The sequence below is a fragment of the Cetorhinus maximus genome, chromosome 21 (genome assembly GCF_964194155.1).
Source record: "Cetorhinus maximus chromosome 21, sCetMax3.hap1.1, whole genome shotgun sequence".
Taxonomy (NCBI): domain Eukaryota; kingdom Metazoa; phylum Chordata; class Chondrichthyes; order Lamniformes; family Cetorhinidae; genus Cetorhinus; species Cetorhinus maximus.
The window spans coordinates 61,367,558-61,390,805 of NC_135899.1; positions in this window are offsets into that span (position 1 = coordinate 61,367,558).

Genomic DNA, 23,248 nt, shown 5'->3' on the forward strand with positions numbered 1-23,248 from the left:
CTATGGAAATTCTCCTGGCTTCCTGAGGCGGACTTTCTGACAAAAACAGGAACCCTACCAGGAACTTGCTGACATTATCTAAATGGCCCTGACTCCGGGTAATCATCCAGGTTCAGGATGGTCCACGCGGGTGAGTGGAACTCATTGAACATGGCAGTCAAGATGTAGTCTGACAAGAGAATTTAGTCGTTTCAACATGACATCCATTGACTTATAGGAACTAGGGTAGGCCATTCAGTTCCTTAAGCATGTTCCACCATTCAGTTAGATCATGGCTGATCTGTACCTTAATTTTTCACCTACCTGCCTTGGTTCCGTAACTGTTAATACTCTTCCCTTACAAAAACCATTAACATCGGTATTTAAAATTTTCATTTAACAACACCCTACCCAAACCCCTGCCAACCCCCCACCCCTGCCAACCCTCCCCCCCCCCCCCCCCACCCCTCAACCCCCACCCCCACCCCCAGCCCCAGCCTCAACAGTTTTTTGGGACATGTCTTCAGAAGTTTTGAGATTCTGTGTTTCAGGACCAAGGACTATTTCGAATGAAGTTCCATAAATCGAAATCAAAGGATGTAAACTTTTCAAGATTAAATTTTTTCCTGGTGATGTGAACTTCAGAGGCATAAAATTTCTTACTGCAAATGTCAATTTTAAGAATAGTGAATTTCCGCCCTCCCCACCAACTTAGTTGTTTTTTTCTATGCTTCGGGAAACTATTGGCTGTCTGAAAGCAAAAAGCTAACCTAATATGTAGACTTAGCTGGTACTGACGATGCTCACCCTGTACTCGGGGTGAATTCATTTCTTTGGGTTGCAATGATTGGCTCTTTCAGACATCTTGTTACTGGAAAGTTACCATCATAATTAGCTTAGACCCAGGGAACAGGAAGTAAATGTCAAAGGGGATTTCCTCAACTAGCTAACTCATTCACAAGCATATCTCATGACCTACAAAATGTAAATTTGGATCAGACGTTGGCAAAAGTAATTCATCGCCAAATGCTGTTTTACTTGCTGCATATTAGCATTGTCACTTGATTGGATCATACAGCAGCAATCAGTGAGGGAAGTATTTGAGGAATTAGCAGTTTATTTTAGGACAATCATGAAGAAAACATTAAATAATGGAAACTTCTGGAAGTATACAGCAGGGCAGTCAGCAGATCAAAAAGAAAGAAAGATTAACATTCCTGTTTTGACCCTTCATCAGAACCCTGTAATGAAAGGACATTGTGAGGGAATCTAGAATTAGGGACACAGTTTGAAGATAAGGGGTCTCCCATTTAAGACAGAGATGAGGAGGAATTTCTTCTCTGAAAGGGTTGTTAGTCTTTGGAATCCTCTTTCACAGAGACCAGTGGAGGCTGGGCCATTGAATATATTCAAGACTGAGTTAGATAGATTTTTTAATTGACAAGGGAGTCAAGGGATGTGGGGGCAGACAAGAAAGTGCAGTTAATGCTAGTCAGATCAGCCATGATCTTATTGAATAGTGGAGCAGGCTTAACGGGCTGAATTGTCGACTTCTGCTCCTATAATGATCTTGCATTCATCATGTTATGAGAAGGGCTTGAATGAGGTAGTCTGCTTTGACTCATTAATCTTATCCTTTCAGAACCCTCGGATAAATCTCCTAAATTCACACCTATTTTCCTTGCTAGTCACAATTGACCTTGAAGAACATATGCTTAACACTGCTAATGCTGAGCCTTGCGGGTAAATGAGATCATTTTGGAGATAAACTAAACATGGAAGAATGAAGATCTAACTAGATGTGAGTGCTATTATGACATAGTAAAATGAATCTGTAACAAGTAGGCAAGTAACACTAATCTAACAGAGCTCCTTACTAACTGCATACATAAATGAATTTGCTTGTAGTAACATTTTTAATCTAGTGCCTATTAAAAAGTTAAACAAAACCATTTCAGAATAAGGTTTTTTTTTAAATGATGGCAACTCAATAAAAGACAGTATTTCTACTTTGGGTGCAGTCGAGAGATTGCTCCCATGATTTGCTTTGCAGTTCATGTTCCTGCTATAATGTATTTGCATAATCTGAAACATAAAATCTTCTACAAAAGCAAAATACCGCGAATGCTGGAAATTTGAAGTTAAAACAGAAAATTACGGAAATACTTAGCAGGTCAGGCATCATCTGTGGAAAAAGAGACTGATTCATTGTTTGCTGAGACATAGGGCCAGCTCTGCAGATTATTGTAAAGCTGTCTCACACTCATCCCCTAACCTTTCACCCCCCCCCCTTAACTCATTTCACAGAACCACAGAACTTTTGTAGCGCATCAGGAAGCCATTTGGCCCATAGCATCTGCACCAGCTCTCCAAATGAGCAACTCGCTTAGTATCATTCCCCGCCTTCTCCCAGTAACCCTGAACACTCTTCCTTTTCGGATAGAAGTCTAATTCCCTTTAGAATGCTTCAACTGAACCTGCCTTCACCACACTCTCTGGCAGTGCATTCCAAACTCTAAACACCTGCTGCATAAGTAAGATTTCCCTCATATTACTTTTGTTTCTTTTACGAATTACTTTAAATCTGTGTCCTCTTATTCTCGATCCTTCCACGAGTGGGAACGGTTTCTCCCTATCTACTCTGTCCAGACCCCTCATGATTTTGAATACTTTTATCAAATTTCCTCTCAACCTTCTTTCCTTCTCTAAAGAAAACAGTCCTAACTTCTTCAATCCATCTTCATAACTGAGGTTCCTCATCTCCGGAACCATTCTCATGAATCTTTTCTGTACCCTCTTCTCCACTGTGTTCACTTCCTTCCTAAATTGTGGAGCACAGAACTGGATGCAATACTCTAGCCAAGGCTGAAGTATTAACTTGTATAAACTCAACATAACCTCCTTGCTCTTGTACTGTATGCCCCTATTAATGAAGCCCAGGATACTGTATGCTTGATTAATTGGTCTCTCACCCTGCCCACCACCTTCAATGATTTATGCATATATACACCCAGGTGCCTCTGTTCTTGCATTTCTTTTAGGCCAGGATTTTCCCGTCGGCGAACGGGGAGCAGGGCCCACTCGCCGACACGCAAAATGATGTGGGAATGACGTCAGGGGGAACCCCCGATGTCATCCCGCCCCATTTAAATCTTCAGGAAGGTGGGCCCGCAGCAAAATCAGCTGCAGGCCCACCGACCTGTCAATGGCCATATTGAGGCCATTGACAAGATCATTAAAACAATTAAAGGACCTGCCCGTACAATCTTAAGGTTGGCGGGCAGGCCAGGAGCCCCGGCAGGCGATAGATAAAACATGAAACCTCATCCACTGGCAGGATGAGGTTTCATATAAGGTTTAAAAAAGTTTAATAAAGTTTTAGTGAAATTTATTAACATGTCCCATCTCGTGTGACATTGTCACATGAGGGGGACATGTTAAGCATTTTTTTTTCTATTTTTAATGTTTGTACAACTTTCAATGATCTCCCTGAGGCAGCAATTAGCCTCAGGGAGATGTGCGCTCTTTCGTGTGCATGTGCAAAGGAGCGCACTCTCGCATTTGGGGAATCCCTCCCCCCGCCTGCACAGGGAGCGCATAGCGCTTCCCACCGGGCGTCATGCTGGGCGGGCCTTAATTGGCCCGCCCACTTAAAATGACGCCGGGGCCCACTTCTCCAGCGGGGATCGGCTCCCCGCCCGCCGGAGATTGGGTCGGGCCCACCGGCCTGGTAGGCAGAAAATTCTGCCTCGATGTCACTGCGCACCATTTAAATTTTCAGGTAGGCAGGGACTCAGCAAAATCATCTGTGCACCCGCCGACTTGTCAAAGGCCAATCGAGGCCATTGACAGAGTCATTTAAGTAACTAATGGACCTGCCCATCCAACCTTAAGGCAGGCAAGGAGCCCTGGCGGGCATCAGAAAAAGCATGAAACCTCATCCATGGGTGGGATGAGGTTTCATGTAGGTTTTAAAAATTTAATTAAAGTGTTTTTAAAAGTTATGGACATGTCCCAATCATGTGACAGTGTTACATGAGGGGACATGTCAGGGGATTTTTTTTTTCTATTTTTAATATTTTTTACAGTGGGGCCGATCTCCCTGACAGTACTTTGCCTCAGGGAGATGAGTGCGCTCTTTTGTGCGCATGCACGAACGAGCGCACTCTCGGGTTTAGGGAATGCCCCCCGCCCGCACAGGGAGTGCATAGCACTTCCGTGCAGACTTCACGCTGGGCGGGCCTTAATTGGCTTGCCCACGTAAAATGGCGGTGATTGGAGGCACGCCTCTGCGCACCCGCTCTTCAACTTCTCCCCCCAATGGGGGGAAAATCCTGGCCTTAGAGTTGTACTGCTTATTTTATACTGTCTCTCCATGTTCTTCCTGCCAAAATGAATCACTTCGCATTTCTCTGCATTGAAATTCATCTCCCACATGCCCACCCATTCCACCAACTTGTCTCTGTCCTTTTGAAGGCCTGCACTATCGTTTTCATAGTTCATAATGCTTCTAATTTATGTATTATCCACAAACATTTGAAATTGTTCCCTTGTACACCAATGTCTAAGTCATTAATATAAACCAGGAAAACCAAGGGCCCCACTACTGACCCCTGGGGAACTCCGCTACAAGCCTTTCCCCCCGTATGAAAAACATCCATTTACCACTACTCTCTGTTTCCTGCTGCTCAACTAATTCTGTATCATGTTGCTGCTGTCTCTTTTATTCCATGAACTATAACTTTTCTTACAAGTCTGTTGTGCGACACTGTATCAAGAACCTTTTGGAAGTCCACGTACACTACACCAACAGCATTGCCCTCATCAAACCCCTCTGATACCTCTTCAAAACACTTCAGAAAGTTTGTTAAACATGATTCTCCCTTAAGAAATCCATGCTGGCTTTCCTTAATTAACTTGCGTTTGTCCATGTGACTATTAATTTTGCCCCGAATTATTGTTTCTAGAATTTCCCCCACCACCGATGTTAAACTGACTGGCCTGTAGTTGCTGGTCTCATCTTTACACCCTTATTTGAATAACGGTGTAACATTTGCAATTCTCCAGTCCTCTGGGACCACCCCTGAGTCTAAGGAAGACTGAAAAATTATGGCCGGTGCCTCTGCAATTTCCACTCTCATTTCCCTCGGTATCCTTGGAGGCATTTCATCTAGTACAAATAATCTATTCAATGCCTCCTCCTTTTCAATTTTAAACTGTCTGAACTACCTCATCTTTTACCATGGCCTGGGTAGCATCTTCTCCCTTCGTAAAGACAGATGCATAGTATTAATTTAGTACCTCAGCCATGCCCTCTGCCTCCATTTGTAAATCCCTTTTTTTGGTCTTGAATCGGCCCTACTCCTTTCACCACCCTTTGACTATTTATATGCCTATAGAAAACTTTGGGATTCCCTTTTATGCTAGCTGCCAGTCTCTTCTCATACTCTTTTTTTGCTTCTTCACCTCTTCTCTGAACCTTCTAAATTCAGCTTGGTTTTCAATTGTATTTTCTACCTGACATCATTAAGCACACCTTTTCTTCTTTATCTTAATTTCTTTCTCTTTTGTCACCTAGGGAGCTCTGGCTTTGTTTGCTCTACATTTTTCTTTCGAGGGAGTATACCTTGATTGCACCCGAATCGTCTCTTCTTTGAAGGTAGCCCATTGATCAGCTACTGTTTTTCCTGCCAGCCTTTGACTCCAATTTATTCAGCCCAGATCTGCTCTTACCCCATTGAAGTTGGCTTTCCCCCAGTTAATTTTTCTTATTCTGGACTGTTCTTTGCCCTTTTCCATAGTCAGCCTAAAACATATGTTAAAGTAATCACTGTCTCCTAAATGTTCTCCTACTGACACTTGATCCACTTGACCCATCTCATTTCCAGGAACCAGGTCTAGCAGTACCCCCTTCCTTGTTGGACTGGGAACATACTGCTGAAGAAAAATTTCCTGAGCACATCCTAGGAACTCTTCCGCCCCTCTGCCCTTTACATTACTATGGTCCCAGTCCCACTCTGTCCTTGACCCCTCTGGGACATCCTCTCTCTCCAGAACTGCATTGCTCTCCTTTGTCAATACCGCCATCCTTTCGTCTTTACTTCCTTTCCTATCTTTCCTGAACACCTTGTGTCCAGAGATATTTAACACCCAGTCCTGCCCTTCTTTGCGCCAGGTCTTTGTTATTGCCACAACATCATATTTCCACATGGCAATCTGTGCCTGTAACTCACCAATCTTATTTACTACACTCTGTACATTCACATACATGCACAGTAACCCTGATTTACACTATTATTTTCTCCTTTACCGTAACTCCACCTATTAACTTACTGTTCCCTACTCTAGTGCTATCCATCTCTCCCAATATTATGTACCCCTTGGTATTACTCTCTAATATTATCTCCTGGTTCCCACACCCCTGACGAGTTAGTTTAAACCCTCCCCAAACAGCACTAGCAAATCACCCAGCAACAAACTCTGCCTAGCCTTTGTCCAGGTGCAACCCATCCAGCCTGAACAGTCCCATCTCCACCAGAGCCAGTCCCAATGTCCCAGGAATCCAAAGCCCTTCCTCCTGTACCATCTTTCCAGCTGCACTTTCGCCTATCTTATCTTCCTATTTCTGTACTCACTTGTGCATGGCATTGGGAGTAATCCAGAGATTATTATTTCATCCCCCTCAATCCTCACACCCCTCACCACCTCTTCACCCTCCCTCACCCCTTCACTCCTCTCACCCCCTCTTCATCCACCCTTACCCCTTCACCCCCCTTACCACCTCACCCCTATCATTCCCCCTTCACCCTCCTTACATAAGATCATCAGAAATTGGAGCAGGAGTAGCCCATTCAGCCCATTCAGCCTACTCTGCCATTAGATAAGATCATGGCTGATCTAATTGTGTCCTTAACTCCTGTCTGCCCCACATAACCCTTGATTCCCTTGTCAATCAAAAATCTATCTAAATCAGCCTTGAATATATTCAATGACCCAGCCTTCACTTCTCTATGTGGAAGTGAATTCTAAAGACTAAGATTAATGACTCTCTTAGAGAACAAGTTCCTCCTCATCTCCATCTTAAATGGGAGACCCCCTATTTTTAAACTGTGCCCCCTAGTTCCAGATTCCCCCACAAGAGGAAACATCCTCACAGCATCTACCCACATCTTCAATGAACTAGCGGAATTGTGCAACTAATAGAACATGATCATTTGCTTTCCATTAGAAAGTATTCCCTGACGTAACTAAGAGATATCCTGATGCAGTTTTATTAATTCAGCTGAAAGCGGATATATCAATTAAAAAAAACAATCTTAATAAGTCTGTACAGACCTCCAACTGTGAATAAATTGATTTAAAATGACTGATAATTACTTATAGTTTCATTAGTGTACGCTAGTCAGTTTCTCAGTAAGTTAAGTATTTTTTGATATGAAAACACTTTTGAAATGTGCCAACTAGTGCCTGTGCCAAAGAAATTGAGTTCAATTTGAAAAGACCTCCCAAACTGGCATAATCTCACAATTTTTTGATCTGGGAGCGTGGACAGTTATGAATGGGACTCAATCTGGGAGAATTGAATCTTGAACCAGCATGAAGAAAATCACAAGTGTAAGTGGTTTTGGAGATAGCTTATTGGTTAAAATTTCCTGATCATTTGCACTCATAATACATCCCGAATTGACATTGCTAGATATTACTGAGGTAAAAGAGCAGAAACGCCACACCATCATGTTATATTAAACAAAATCTAATTTTTGGCACATGAGAAGATGACAGTTTATTGTACAGTAAAAAGCAACTGGTCTGGAAATGCGTTACAACTCCAACATTTTCCCAATTAAATTTTATTTGTTCTCAGCGCAGAAGGGTTCCTTCATAATCAAGCCCCCATTCCTCAGGTTGCGAACCTTTACTTATATCTTTATGGTAAGGAGTTTAAACTTGAGGCATTGGGGATTAGGAACCTAAGAAGTTATTTCTGAGGTATATCACTTACAATACACAATAGAAGGATGTTTGGCCCTTCATGCTTCTTCTCCACAACCTGTATCTCCCTCCACTTCAAATATTTATCAAATTTTCCCTGAAATCATTCCCAGAATGATCTCTGGAATCCTTTGTCACAGCAAATGGTTGAGACAGAGTGAACTCATCGTGTAAAGAATTTTCCCCCAGCATCTCTCATTCTCCTAGTGATAATTTTAAATTGATGAACTTCATGTTACTGACTCCCCAACAAGAGGAAATAACCTTTCCCTATTCACTTTATCAAAACCATCATAATTGTTAAAACCCTCAGTTCAACTTTCTCTTTAGCTTTACTGTTCCAATGGAAATAATCTCAGTATCACAAATGTCTTCCCATAATTATAGTTTCCCATCATCCGGACGAAGCTACACTATAAGGTCTCTTGTGGTTTTAATGACCTTTCTATAATCAGGTGCCCAAAACTGCACACAGTACCCTAACTGTAGTCTATGATGTTCTATGCAGTTTATCTTTATTTCATGGGCTGAATTTTACTGGGGGTGGGGGGAAGGGGGGAAATGGTATTGCTCACCCCACCCATTACAGAAGTCAGTTTCAAACCGACTGACTTTAAAAAATGCTGCCCTGCAGCGATCACACACTGCCAGCAGCCTTAATGAGCAGAGAGTGGGACTTCCTGTTAGTGGGAGGAAGTCCCGTCCCTGAGAGCTGATTAGCTGGCAGCTCTAGTAATCCCAGCAGTACCAGAACTCAGCAGCGGGTGCTGCTGAACTGCAAGCTGGCCCGTGGAAGAAGAGCAATGGATCCCAGACTAAGGAAGGTCCCGGGCTTTTTGGGCAGGATGGGATCAGGCACTCTAGGGAAGGGGTGGGTGAGAGGGGGCGTGTGGGGTGAGTTTTGGAGGTTAGGCGGGGAGGCCCAAAGTGGGATTTCATCTTAGTGGAGTTGTGGGGGGGGGGGGGTTCCCTGATGCGCACAGGGCACCCCTCATAGGATGCACCCACCATCCCCAGATGCTGAAAAAGCGGAATCCGTATTCTCGCCCGCCTGTCCATGCCAACTGCATCATGGTGTGGGGAGCACAATATTGTGGTCAATTGCCTTGTTAACAAGCTCAATAATGAGTTTTTTCAAAATGGTGGACAGGCTGCCGACTCCTGCCCCCACCTGCCTGCCATTTTATGGGGACCGAGTTGGGGGTGGGTGGGAAGGCAGTGGGCTAGCCACTGTCATATTTTGCATGCCTCCCCGCTGAAAACATGCCTGCCGGGGGGTGGGGTGGGGGAGGGGAATTCTTGGGAGGGTAAAATCCAGTCCTATTATTCTTCAATCTAGCAGATCAAGCAGGTCATAATGCTTTGTCCAAAGGGTACATTGCATTAACATGAACAGCCATTGTTGAAAAAAATCAGCAATTTTATGTCTATACTGAATTTAGTATGATCTGTAGGAAAATGGAAGAGAAAGAAGATATATAAATATCAGGTTCTGACCGACCAGACAGAGAAAGGAAAAAAAAGGAACATGATATGTAAGGTAAGTGGGAAGTGGCTGCGATGTTGATGCTGGAGTGAGTGCGGTGCAAAGCATTGCCATTTATTCTGAAAACATACAGTGAGTCATCAAAGATTTGCGAGTTAGGAAATATTCCTTGTGTAGAATTGTGCTGTTCTACACATGCATTCATTTGTTAAGATTACCACGAATACACTTAGTCATGCAAATTGGAACCTAAAAATAATGCAAGTGCAGTGCAGTGGCATTTCCAGCTTTCAGAACAATCAACAGTGAAGTAAGTGTGTTAGTGACTGGTGCACTAGGATCTGTGGAAGTTCTAAACAAACAACAGTGACAAAAACTTACATCTATATAGCACCTTTAACATAGTATTACTTCCAAAGATTCCTTGCAGGAGCTTAACCTGTCAATAAAAATGATACCAAGCCACTAAAGGGATATTTAGGACAGGTGACCAAAAGCTTGATCAAAGTGATAGGCTTTAATGAATATCTTAATGGAAGAGAAAGAGATTGAGAGATTTAGGGCAGGAATTCCAAGAGCTAAGGGCCTAAGGAGTTGAAAGCCTGGCCACCAATGGTGAAGGAAGTTGGATGTGAAGGAGGCCAGAATTAGGGAACACAGAGATTCTGTGTGGCATCTGAAAGATTTTTGGTTTCTGGATCGGCAATTTGGATGAATATCGGAATAACTCATTAAGCACCTCAAACCCTTTCACAATCAGATGTAACAAGTGAAAAAAAGAACCTGCAGAAATACAAGGCCATAAAAATATGCATACAATCAGGTTACATTTTAGAATTAGATATGATACATTGAGTATATTGTCCAAAATAGGTAGTAATTGCTTACTTTGAAACACCAGGGGTAGGACTTTACTTGTGAGGTCCTGAATCCTGCTGTCAGGCTGAAATATGGATCAGGAACCCTCAGTGTGTGTGGAAGCAATCACCCATTGGGCTGAGTTTTACGTGCCCCCGGTTGGAGTGTTTCCTGCGGGTGGGGCCTTCCCGCCCACCCCCATAATGCAGGGGTTGTGGGTGAGCGCTGAAACCAGCAACCCACCCACCATATTTAAATAAATAATCAAGGGTCAATTAGGCTTGTTATCGAGCCAACTGACCCTGATAACACACTCCCCATGCCATAAAAATTTCACGTGGGAGCCAGGTGGGAGCGGGCAGCCCGTTTTTTTTTTTGCTTACCTGTTTAAAGGGTGGGAAGAAAGGGGGGTGTCACTTTCGGGGGGCTGCCCTTTGCTGATAGCGGGGTGGCGCCCCGCTGAGGTCAAACCTCCTCTTCCTTCCTATCCGCTCCCTCCCTTTAACTCACACTCTTTCTCCCGCCCTTCTCATTAACCTCCCCAAACCCTCCTGGCCCAAGCTCCTGGAATTACCTGCTCCGGGGATCCATGGGCCTTGGTCTTCTACTTCTGCAGTCCCAGCAGTAGCCACTCACACCCTCCTGGCGTTGCTGGGACTGATGGAGCCGCTGGCCAATCAGATTGGTTGGCAGCTCCAGGGGGCGGGGTTCTGCCCCAGTGAGGGGTGGAAGTCCCACGTGGCAAGCTGCTGGCAGTATTGGAGAGCAGACATTTTAAAACCATTGAACAAAACTTATGTTCACACATTAAACCTGGAATGTAACATCTCTGCATATCTCCAGGGCATAAAACACAACAATTGTGATTTTCCCCAGATGGCCAATTAATGGCCAGAGGGTGAGCTCAATGTCCAATTAGAGATGGCAGCAGGCTCTCAAAGCTGGAAGGCCAATCAGAGGCCTTGCAGGTTGAAAGGAACAGCAGGGAGCAATGGAAAGTAAGAAAGGGAGAAGGTGCTTCAAGATCGAGGCTCTCTCGCCAACGTTATGAAATTTAAATTTTAAAAAATAGCTTTTGCAGCCAGGCCTCACAGTGGGGTTGTGAGGCAGGATGGTGATGGAAGCCCATCTACAGAGCGGCCAGTGGCTGATACAGCACCCAGGCAGGCAGGGAGAGCCTTTAGATCTACCTGATGTGTTTGTCCCCTAGTCTGCTGCCGGGAGGTGGCCTCCAGGCCCCTAAACTGCTCCCCGCCCCTCCCCCACCCCACCTGCCTGGAAGCTGACTGGAATATCCCAGCCTGCCTCTTTAATTGCCTCCTTGAGTCTGTTAATGAGCTGAGTTGGCTAGTTGCTGCATGCATAGGGGTAACCTCACCCCCCATCCAACTTCTGAAAAAATGGCCTGGGGCGAGATGGAGCTGGTGAAGTGGCATGCCGGGCGGTGGTGCTGTTTTTTGACCATGCCCACCTCTGTTCCTGGCTCCGGCTGGGGTTAAAATCCTGTGTCAGTTGTGTGTAATTTGGTTGTGGATATGATAATTCAAATAGCTTCAGGGTTTGTTCCTGAGGACGTTCATTGCAGAGAAAGAACTCCCATGTGGATAAGTGGACCCAAATATACAGCTCACCTCTCTTGCGATGTTTTTGACCTTACGGTCTGGTGAGAAGTGATAGAATGGCTCCCTCTCTTTCCGCCCCTCATTTGACTGTAATTGTTTTTTTTTTCAAAGAATACACTTACCAATTCAGTGAGTGTTTAAGTGTTGTGACAGTAAAAGACACACACAGATAGGTTTTCTTGTAAGGTTTTTTTAAAAGAAAAGAGAATAGCATTTATTGTACTTAACACCTGATCTAAATCAAAATAATAAAAACGCTCTGACTCTCACACACACACGCATTCAAGAGTTCACACATGCACATGCAAGTAAGTTATAACGTGGGAGGATAGGTTAAGTACTGTCACGACCACATAAAAGGAGTTTCCTCAAAGTGGTCCATGAGTTAAGAATTTGTGTGTGTTTGTATGTAGCCCCCATTTAGTTGTGACTGGCTCAATTAACAAAATAACACAGCAGCAAAACTTTAGTCTTAAATCAGAAAAAAATGTTTATTATATAACACTGCCATAAGTTACTTAATTATAAATAATATAGTTGCTAGCTAAATACATACAAAGGTTAATTGCAGTTAAGGATAAAAGATACTTTTAAAGATGAAATTCAGTAGTCCTTTAAGGTATCGATGGAGGTCCATAGTCTGCAGTTGAACAGTTGGTTGTCTGGAGTGAAGGGGCGAAGTTGAAGAGTTGTGTTCAGCAGCTGCAATGACTTCTGTAGTTGAATAGTCAGAGGATGTCTTTGTGGGTGGGCTCAGCAGGTAGCGCAGCTTTGGGGAGCAAGTGAAGGTTCCTTTTCTTTACTGGCTCAGCTGGCATGACACTTGAAGACTGCCTAGATTTCTTTTTTCAGTAGAACAGTGATGATTTCTTGACAACTTCCTCTGAGACTCCCGGTGGCAGAGAGAAACCCAGCTCTCACATGCTGTTCACGGTTAGTTCAATCGAGCGCGAAGGGCTAGAGCTGTCTTCCTGAGGTCTCCTGGGTTCTCTGCACAAAATGGCAGTCCTCAGCCAGACTTTATACAGTTTCAAACTAAAAATGGCTGCTATCCCAATTGTTGAATCATGCTCCCAAATTAGGTATTGGGTTAGCCCAGGTCTGGACATAGTTCCATCCATTGTCTTTCAGCCGAGCTATTTAACCTTTTAAATGTCTCAGCCATTAACGTGAATGGTTCCCATTCTTCCAGGTTTGGTGAGATACGAAATAACTATTCACACCTCCAGGGAAGCCATTGTCAATTAATTTCTTTTTACCCTTGGGGAAATGTACATTAAATTTCAAATGTCTTCACATGTCTGGGTATGTGTATCTGCAATCCACTTGGAGCCTTCTAGAGGCTTAACAAACATTGCAGTTGTAAAAGGTCAGGTGATTTTTGGCAGCCATTTTAAGGCTCCTTGTGTCCATTTAAAAGGAAGATTAGCTTTTTATAAAACCAATAATATCACAACTACACATTCCTGACAGTGCTTTAAAAGACCAAAAAGCAGTCAGTTGTATACAAATTCAGTAGATTGATCCCCAAGTTGGTTTTACACTGGGCTCAATGGTCTTTCCAAATTCTGTGATGGGTCAATTTAAAGATTTTGATGGATAATTTCTATTTGGTTTCCTATAGTCAGCAGCAGCTGGGTTAGTTTTAAACACAGCCCACTGTGCATAGCTGCTCAAACTTACAGGATGGATGGAGAAAGAGAGAGAATGCCTACATAAGGTCCTTCTTCTTCCACATCTCTGCTTTTGTTGTTCTCTTACTGGCCTGGAGATAAACAATTTCTTAAACACAAAGACTGTTAGTTGGCTCATCACATGATCTCCTCTCACCAACTGACCTGTTCCCCAAACATGGTCATAGCATAATTCCAGGTCCATGGTTTAGAAATGATTAGGTTATGGCTGGAAGAGTTCCCTTCTCAGCCAGGGTCCATTGTCCAAAATGATTGCATCTGATGGCTTGTTCCACACCAGGCTGAATGCAGAGGTGCTGCCTGGATGTTTTGTGAAAGGGTCAGAAAATGGGTTCACATTCTTCTGAGGTGGTTGTCTCTGATGAGTTATTCTATACAGCCTGACTCTGTTTTAATGGCTTTGGAATTTATAGGGTATAATTATGCAAATGTTTGGCCATCTTAGAAACTGCTGTTTAAGTCAATTTTTACAAAGTGCTGCTGTTCAGTCTTTGCACTTATCTGGTGGTTTCAGCTGAATGAATAAAGTCATTTTTGATACAAAACATGGGTCTTATAACAATGAAAACTGCCAACTGATCATTCATAGTTTTCTAGGAGTCTACTGGTTCTTTAATTGTTGCTTCAAGACTGTGCTGTGCTGAAGATCATGAAGTTCCATCCATGCCAATATACTAACTTCAAGCGTTCGGACCTGATGTAGCTTTACCACCTGGGCTAAATCTACATGCATCAAACGCTCCAACAGTGCAAAAGTTTGTGAAAATAATAGATAAAAGATCAAACTATCCTAATTACATTACTACATTTAGCCACAGCCAAAACTTTCTCCCAATCCCCTCTATCTCCCTCCATCTCTCCTGATAAAGAACCTTGCTGGGTTTTAGTTCCCAGATGCACTGTCATCCCTTTACTTAAATCGCCAAGCAGAAATTCTGTGTATTTATTTTAGAAATACATTTGTAAACCTTTTACAATTGTACTGGTTTGAGTGCTGTAACAGGATGTGGTTTCAGCCCAAACTGGTGGAAGTATCGAGAATTAGAGGACACCGATTTAAGGTGATTGGCAAGAGAAGCAAAAGCGACATGAGGAAAACTTTTTTATGCAGCCAGTGTTAGGCATTGGAATGCATTGTCTGGGAGTGTGGTGGAGGCAGGTTCAATCATGTCTTTCAAAAGGGAATTGGATCATTATCTGAAGAGAACACATTTGGAGGGTTATGAGTAAAATGCAGAGGAGTGGGAATGGGTGATCTGCCCTTGCAGAAATCCAGCAAAGGCACGATGGTTCAAATGGCCTCTTTCTGTCCTGTAACCATTCTTTGATTCCATGATCCTGATGATTTGGGATCCTGGCGCCTCACCAGTCCAGTTGGGCTTTCGGACTTCAGCAGAGCACCGAATCAAAGCTTTCTGGCAAATGCTGAGAATGCACCTACACATGTCCTTATTCTCGCAGATCACTGCATGGGCTACACAAGAAATAGCTGGCACACACAAGGCAATTTCTCATCCAAAGTCAATTAGCATTGACACAATCTGGGGACTTGCCTAAGCGTTGAATGCAAAACTTGATATTTTCTTCCCCCTTCTCCCTAAAGCTTTCAGGTCTAACACAAGTTGGCATTGCACTTACAGCTGTTCTTTTCAAGTTTGAGGCAATTTACCTCTTCCTTAAAACGTTGTATATGTGTAATAAATTGGTTGCATATCTGTCTTGATCTTATTTTCCTAGCGCTATTGCTCGCACTTTTCAATCTGACTTTGCTGATTCATTTGCCTGATAAAACAGAAATAAGGGGGTGGTCTGGTCACACTTGATGACTGCTTCCCTTTCCTCTTTCAGTCTTTTCATTCTACCAGATCAGCGATAGTCTCTTCTTTATCGACTGTGGGCATCACATTAATTGCTGATGACACGTGTGCCAATCCCCACTTTCGGGAAAATAGTGTTCCACCATCGCCTCAGCGGGAGGCTTGCTATGGCCATGTGATGGGACAAAAGCCCTCTGACAGTTATAAAAGTTCCAAATACTTTGTTGGAACCGGGTCCTGTTCTAATGTCTGCAGTAATGAAACTGCCCATAAATCAGCATAAATTGAGACTCCATTGATAGCTCTGTTCAAGATTGTTTCTAAAATATATGAAAGTTTATACCTTACATAAATATGATTCCCTTTTAATACTTTGATTGCATAAGGGAGGAGGTTCATGAATTTGGTCACCAAACCCACAAAGTGTTATGGTTCCTCTATGAGTCGCAATTTATAATTTATGTTTTCTAGTTCTCAGAAGTTCTTGACAATCAAATGCTAGAGTTTCATTAAATGTGTTTCTTACAGCTCCCCATGTGGCTGGTGGACTGATACATAGTTGCTTGGCCCCCTGACTGCTGTGCAGCAGTAAATGTAGCACCCCAGATGTACATTTGCATAACAATTAGTTCCTAACACTTTACGAATAATATAACAACATAGCATAATTTTTAACTTTTATAAAATAGATATACAACAGATGAAAGCACAAATACTTCAGACTTCATGATGAGACTCTTGCTTTGATTTTAATCCCCCTCGCCCAGTGAGAATGGTGTTTGGTGATGGTTACAGTTAGGCTGGGTCCACTTGCCATCTGGAGGAAGCACCATTCTCACCGGACGCCATCTCCGCCTTTCAAGTCGCCTGAGGCTCCTACTGTGGGTGGGCAGAGAGCTTACTTTAAATCCATAAAGCCCAGGCTGATGGTGTCATCAGCAGTGCAACATGATCTTGACTTCAATTCAGGGCTAGCACATACGATGTGGAATCCCACAGAAGCGCCACAACAGGAGGCGCTGGCTGAGCAGAAGAGGTCAAGATAAATGTTGTAAAATGCCTTTTGTAAAAATCCCCCGGAGGAGTAGGAGCGCTCCTGGCCCCTTGTTCACCTCTGATCTCCACCCCCACCAACCCGATCACCTGTGGACCACATCCCCACCCCTCCCCCGTCACTGACTCCTGCCTCTAAATCCCCCCTCCGGTCTGCTGTCCTGGTAGTGGTTGAGTTTGAAAGGGATTCCTGGAACATTTATGCTATGTCACGGCACAGGCTGTTCCACTGGGACCTGGCTTGATTCTGGAATCAATGTACCATGCCTCTTTAAAGCTTGGATTGCCTGTGTTTGTGTAGTGGTAGAAAATATAAACTTGTTTTCTCTGTAGAAAGTGCCCAGTCATTGCAGTTCCTTGGGGGATTTGTATGTCAAGCAAGTAAATGGGCTGTTCAGGCTTTCTTGCTGTCTGAATGTGGTCTCCTTCATATCTATCCCTAACTAATCCTGAATTAAGAAACCACCTGTCTTTAGGAGCTTACTACCACCAGTTCAATGCAGTTAATGTGAATGCAAGATGACACAAACACCTGCTCCCAACAGTCACTTCTTTGTCTTTCAACGTTTCCCCCATTGTGGTTGTATACCTAGCTCCATGGGGCTAATACCAGCAGATCTCTTGTGGGAACACGCACATCAGGCCGAGCAGCACGTGCAAAGGCAGCTGTGCTCTTAAATCATTGGAGCCCGGCCACAGCTCACACTGTCCACTCAAGCTGTTACTCTATGGCTCCTGTGTGTTCCCTCCTCATCGTGCTCGCTGTCAACTCTGTATTAGTCCCAATACTGTAGCACAGCGGGGGATGTTTGAGACTTAGCTAACATGTGTCAATAACATTGAAGCTAGTATTGCTTTGACAAGTATTTCAAACCTAAATGATACTGTATGAGAGGCCCAGGTAAATTTGATGCACAATTGGTACAAATTATGCCCCATACCATGAGCAATGAAATTGTGAGTGTGGTAACCAAAGAAACCAGAAACCTTTTTACTTTTACCTTCGCTGTCCTACTGTGTCCAACTGAGGGCACAGAATAATGCAGAATGGTACCACATATAAAAAAAGGGCTTTTTGCAAGGAATTACCCTGTGAAGATTATTGTTTGCTAGTTTGCTATTTTTAATATAATGTGAAGTGAACGTTAGCAACCAGCACCATGCAATTTAGCTCATAGGGGAAGAAATGAGGAGAAGCAGGACTTGGTGGACACCAAATATTGAAGACCCCCTGTAACTTTCTATGGGAAAGCTGTCTGGAGAGATGCTATGAATTAGGATAACTAACTCTGAACACCGTTGCTGCCGTAAACAGCAGAAGGTTTTAATAGTGCAGTGCTTCATTTTTGAATTTTACCTTTCTTTCTGGCAAAGAGTGGCAGCGCCAATTTTAAGACCTGGAAACATATTGTCAAGCTGTGTGCTGAAGCTCAAGCACATGTTTTAAATAGCACCTTGATTCTCATAACAGGTATTAGCATGAATGGCACAGGCAAGATGGGCTGAATTGCCTCTTTCAGCTTCGCAAGATTGGGCAGAATTTTGCCCTTGGTGGGCACGTGGGCCCCACTGGCTCGGTGGCGGGTGGACAGCCAACCCTCGCCGCCGAAACGGGGCACGCCGCCATTTTAAGTGAGCGGGCCAATTAAGGCCCGCCCAGTGGCCTGTCCGACAGGAAGCGCTATGCGCTTCCTGTGCAGGGGGCGGGGAGGGATTGCCCATCTGTCAAAGTGCGCTCTTTCGTGCATGCGCATGAAGGAGCGCACATCTCCCTGAGACCAGGTGCTGTCTCAGGGATATCACTGACATGTAAAAGAACACCAAAAATAGAAAAATATTAAAATTATTAACATGCCCCCTTCATGTGACAATGTCACATGAGATGGGACATGTTAATAAGAAACACATTAACTTTATGAAACTTTTAAAAAACGGACATGAAACCTCATCCCGCCAGTGGATGTGGTTTCATGTATTATCAGAAGCCCGCTGGGGCTCCTGGCCTGCCGGCCAGCTTTAAGGTTGGAAGGGCAGGTCTTTAACTATCTTAATTAGCCTGTCTATGGCCTTAATTGGCCATTGACAGGTCGGCGGGCGGACAGCTGATTTCGCTGTCCGCCCGCCTTCCTGAAAATTTAAAGGGACCGGGATGACATCGGGGGTTCATCCCGCGTCATTTTCCCGTTGGCGAGCGGGCCCCGCCCCCAAATCGCCGACGGGAAAATCCTGCCCATTGAATTTGATTCTAAAAGTCGTGCCAGTGAGCATTTTATTCACTACTTCATATTTTGTTCATTAACTCCACCATCTGTGATGTAGTTGTACAATGCCTATAGGAATGGGAGATAAAAGATGCTTGGCAATTTTACAATTTCTTAATTATTTTTCTTAATGCCAGGTATACTCATATGTTTAAAATATGATACAGAATCTGAAAATTTTAATTCAAACTGGCAGTCTCTTCTCTATTCTCCCTCCTACAGTTCATGGCATTTTCTCTCAGTCTCCTCAATTCAGTCTGGCACCCTCCCCTTCTCCTCTGGTTTTTGCAGGCACCGCCCTCCCCCTCCCCCTCCCACCAGTTTACTTGCCACTCTCTTGCCGATGCCCCCAGTTGGTGGTGGCGTGCTCCCTTGCCCCCTCAGCTCAATCTGGCTCTCCGCTCAGATCACTAGTATTCTCATTCCTCAGCCTGGTTCACATTGGCACAAATCTCCCCTCATCCCTCACCACCAGCCCCAGTTTCTACCTGACACTGGCATCGCTCTGGGGAAATGAGACTCAGCTTTATCCTTTGGATCAGAACTTGCGACCTCACAAAAATATTGTGACAAATCCCACCTGGAAATTTCAACAGATTTCCATTCCCGGCTTAACAGTGGCATGAGACATGGGAGTTGGGAGTAGCAGTAAGGAGTACACCAAGGAGCGTTACTCATTTTCACCTGCAAACAAGAAGCAAACAATGATTCATAAGCATTAACTGCCTGTTTCAAATATAGGTGACTAACGTGAGGAAGATGAATCAGGCTTGATGACTAACTGGCCTTTTCCTGCTTCTCAATTTTGTCAATCATATGCATGTAAAATGGCGGCACCTCACCCTGAAAGGTCACGTTTCTAACCACAGGGTGTCCCAAAGTGCTTTACAGCCAACAAGACACTTTTGAAGTGTGGGCACTGTTGTCATGTAGGAAATGCAGCAGCCAATTTGCATTCAGCTAACTCCCACAGACAGCAAGATGATAATTAGCAGATAATCAGTTTTTGTGATGTTGATTGACGGATTAATACTGGCCAGGACATCTGGGCTAATGCCACTGCTCTTCGTTGGAGTAGTCCTCTGGGATCTTTTACACCTACTGGAGAGGGCAAATAGGTTTTCAGTTTAACGTCTCATCCAAAAGACAGTACCACTGATAGTGCAGCTCTCCCGCAGTCCTGTACTGGGGCGTCAACCTTTTGATTTTTGTGCTGAAGTCCTGGAGTATGATTTGAACCTACAACTTTCCTGACTCCAAGGTAGAAATACTACTCTCTGGACCACAGCTGACACCCTAAAAGCTCAAAGACATAGTTAGGTTAGTGCATGGAAGGATGCTCAATGCAATTCAACTATAAAGGACAATCCCTCTGCCATCACTTCTGCTCCTGTACATAACCACTTAATTTTTCTGAGCACCTGTTTTAGGTGTTACTAGTTGGAGAATGAGCAAACATTGCCTCATGATAAGGAGAGCATTATAAACAGGAACATATTGCGCACTTTACTAATTCTTACTAAAGATTTGCTTCATGTATTTCTGAATCAATTTTTTTTTGCCGGGAGTGGCTGTCAGCATCATTGATGCTTGCTAATGCTTGTGCTGAAACATTTACCTACTGCAACGTTACAGCAAGTTTCTTGACCCTTGAGTTGCAGTTGATTACCAGCGAAGTACCTGAGTGATATACCAGCAGAGATGGTTTAGAGAATGATGAGCATGTGGCACAAATTCAGGACTCAAATGACTTTCATAAACCACTCAAGCATCGCTCCCACAGTTCTTGATGTCATCCAAATGCCCCGGCTGGTTTCATGGTTTTATGCAGTCAAATCTTTATTACACTCTGTACATGCCTTTCAGACAAACATACTGCAATTTTTACAAGGAATTGGATTAGTAATACACAGAAAAGATAATTGATGTTAAAGTTATCACACTTCCTTCATTTGCTCATATATTTAATATTAAATTTTAAATTAATTTTAAATTAATTACATTAACATCATATCATTATGTTCATATACATTACTCATATTTATCCTCTTGTGGCACTGCTGAAATTACACTTCCATGTCACGATTGCCACAGAATCGTGTTGTATTAAAAAGTTAATGACTCTTTCTCCCAATAGAATCAGGATAAAGGAGAAGTCCCACTACCCTGGCCCATTTCTTTGCCCTTTGTCAATCATTGATGTAAAAGAATGTTAGTGCTGGGAATGGAACAATTTCTATTTCAACCATCCAGTGCCTGTAACAAGCGCACCCAGGTCCAGAATTCTGTTATCATTATTATGGGTCTTAGCTGAGGTTGTCCTTGGTGAGGATTGTTAGAGACTGCTGGAGGCAAGGCTGTTGGTAAACTTTAACTTTTATTGAACATTCTTCTAACTATGTACAGGCTTAGTACAAGGCTTCACATAGAACTATCTCTCAGCATACTCTGTTGTCATGTGATCTTACAATCACTGGTGATGTGGACTGTCTATTTACATTGATCCTTTACACTACTTCTCCCCCCGAGTCTCTGACTCTATCAAATTGCCGGGGTAGGGGAGGGAAGACGGCGGGCGCTGACGTCAACGCAGCATGGGTTAGTGCTGACAGAAAGCTCCCTGAAGGCAGAGAGCTGCCTGAGGGAGCCGAAGACCTAAAAAATCAAAAATAAAGTTTTGAAAAGCATCAAAAAGTGTCCAAGCATCCCAGTCAGGCACCTGAAAAGATACATGATGAAAATGCTGTCCACTGATTTTTATTTTTATTTTATTTCATCACGGAAACCTCATCCTGCCCTTGGATGAGGCTTCATGAAAAATGTCAATGCAAAGGCTGCCTGGTCGATTCGCCTGTCTGCCAACCATAAGGTTGGATGGGCAATGTAAAATTAAAGACAGTTGCGCCGTTAATGACCTTAATTGGCCTCTTAATTGTCGGCGGGCGCACTTCTGACTTCTGCGTGCGTCTGCCAGCCAAAATATGGGACGCTCGCCCAACATCATCCCGTGCAATTTTACGCCTGATCGGGCATGCCCCCCCCCCGCCCCCAGGAATCAACATAATTCTGCCCCAGGAGTTTGGAGCTCAGGAACTGCCTCAAAGACAGGTATTTGAGATAGATCCCATTTAGTCAAGATAAATGACAGGAGCAGAGTAAAATGCTCCAACTTAAAGAAAGAGCTGCAGGGGGCAGACTTGAAGCAAAGTGGGCTTAAGAGAAGCCCTGATGATCCAGGTTGGTGACTTCGTGCTGCGGGTGTAGGTACCCTTTGGGAGCTATGATGTTCTGGTTGGCATGGCCGAAGATCTGAAAGTGTGCTTGGAAGATGAAGCATGAGTGTATGCGGAGGTCCAAGGGAAAGGAATCTTGGAAGGCGAGATTGAAACCCTGAAGGTGGATTCTTGTTGATGCCACCTGAGTGGGAGCAACGTTTGGAGAAAACTCCAAGGTGAGTTCTTCAAATTTGGGGAGTGGAAACCTTCGTGAGGAAGGCAGAGGATCAGTGAGATGGGTTGGCTGACGGTATGAGGAGCGTCTGGGTGGATTATTGAGAAATGCATAGAATCTGCTTTGGTCGCACCTGTCATTTACTTTGGAGTGTGGTGTGTCTGACCACAGTTTTCCAGTTGGTTCACATGTACCGCATACTTACCCTGAATATTAGAGTATAAGATAGATATGGTAAGTTATTTTATCTTCCCAAATTTGTATGTATCTGTAAAGATATAGCTGAGGTGAAGGAATTGTGAATATTTGAATCATTTTCTTGTGTTTGTATGAAGGTCTTTCCAACCTTTTTGTCTGGTGTAATATAGTTTATTTTTCTTGTTTAATAAATGTTTTTTTACAGTCTATCAGCAGACTCCTGTGAATTTGTTCAGTAACTTACCTCCACAGTTTCTAAGAAAAATAAAAGTTAGGATCTATCAAGCCAGTTTTCACTTTGGGATCTGACTTGTCTTGTAACATCAGCTGGGATCGTAATAATTGGGGACTCTTGCAGGATCAAAAATCCTTGAATTTAAGTGGGATGTGTGAATCCTTAAAGAACCAAGTACATGGAGGTGCTAGGCATTGGAACAGGATTTGCTGTGAAGTATATTATACTGGTTCGAACTCAAAAATGGCTTTGACTTTTGCTAAGACTTTTCTGGGAGTAGAAAATGTAACAGTGGTTCATTTGCAATCCTTGGCTAAAGCTAAACTGAGAGAGTTGGCAGATAAATGCAATGTAGAAATAAAAGCAGGATTTTGTAAGGATGATATGATTAAAGAAATTACCCAGCATTTAGAATTAAAAGAGGAGAAACCTGAAATTAGTGTTTCATAGCTATAGTGAGCAAAAATTCAGTTGTAAATAAAGCAGCTTGAGATAGAAAAAGAATGAAAAAAACTTGAACTGGAGGAAAAAGGAAGAATGAGAGAAATGAAAAAAGAAAACTTGAATTGATGGAAAGAGGGAGCGAGAAATGAGAAAAACTTG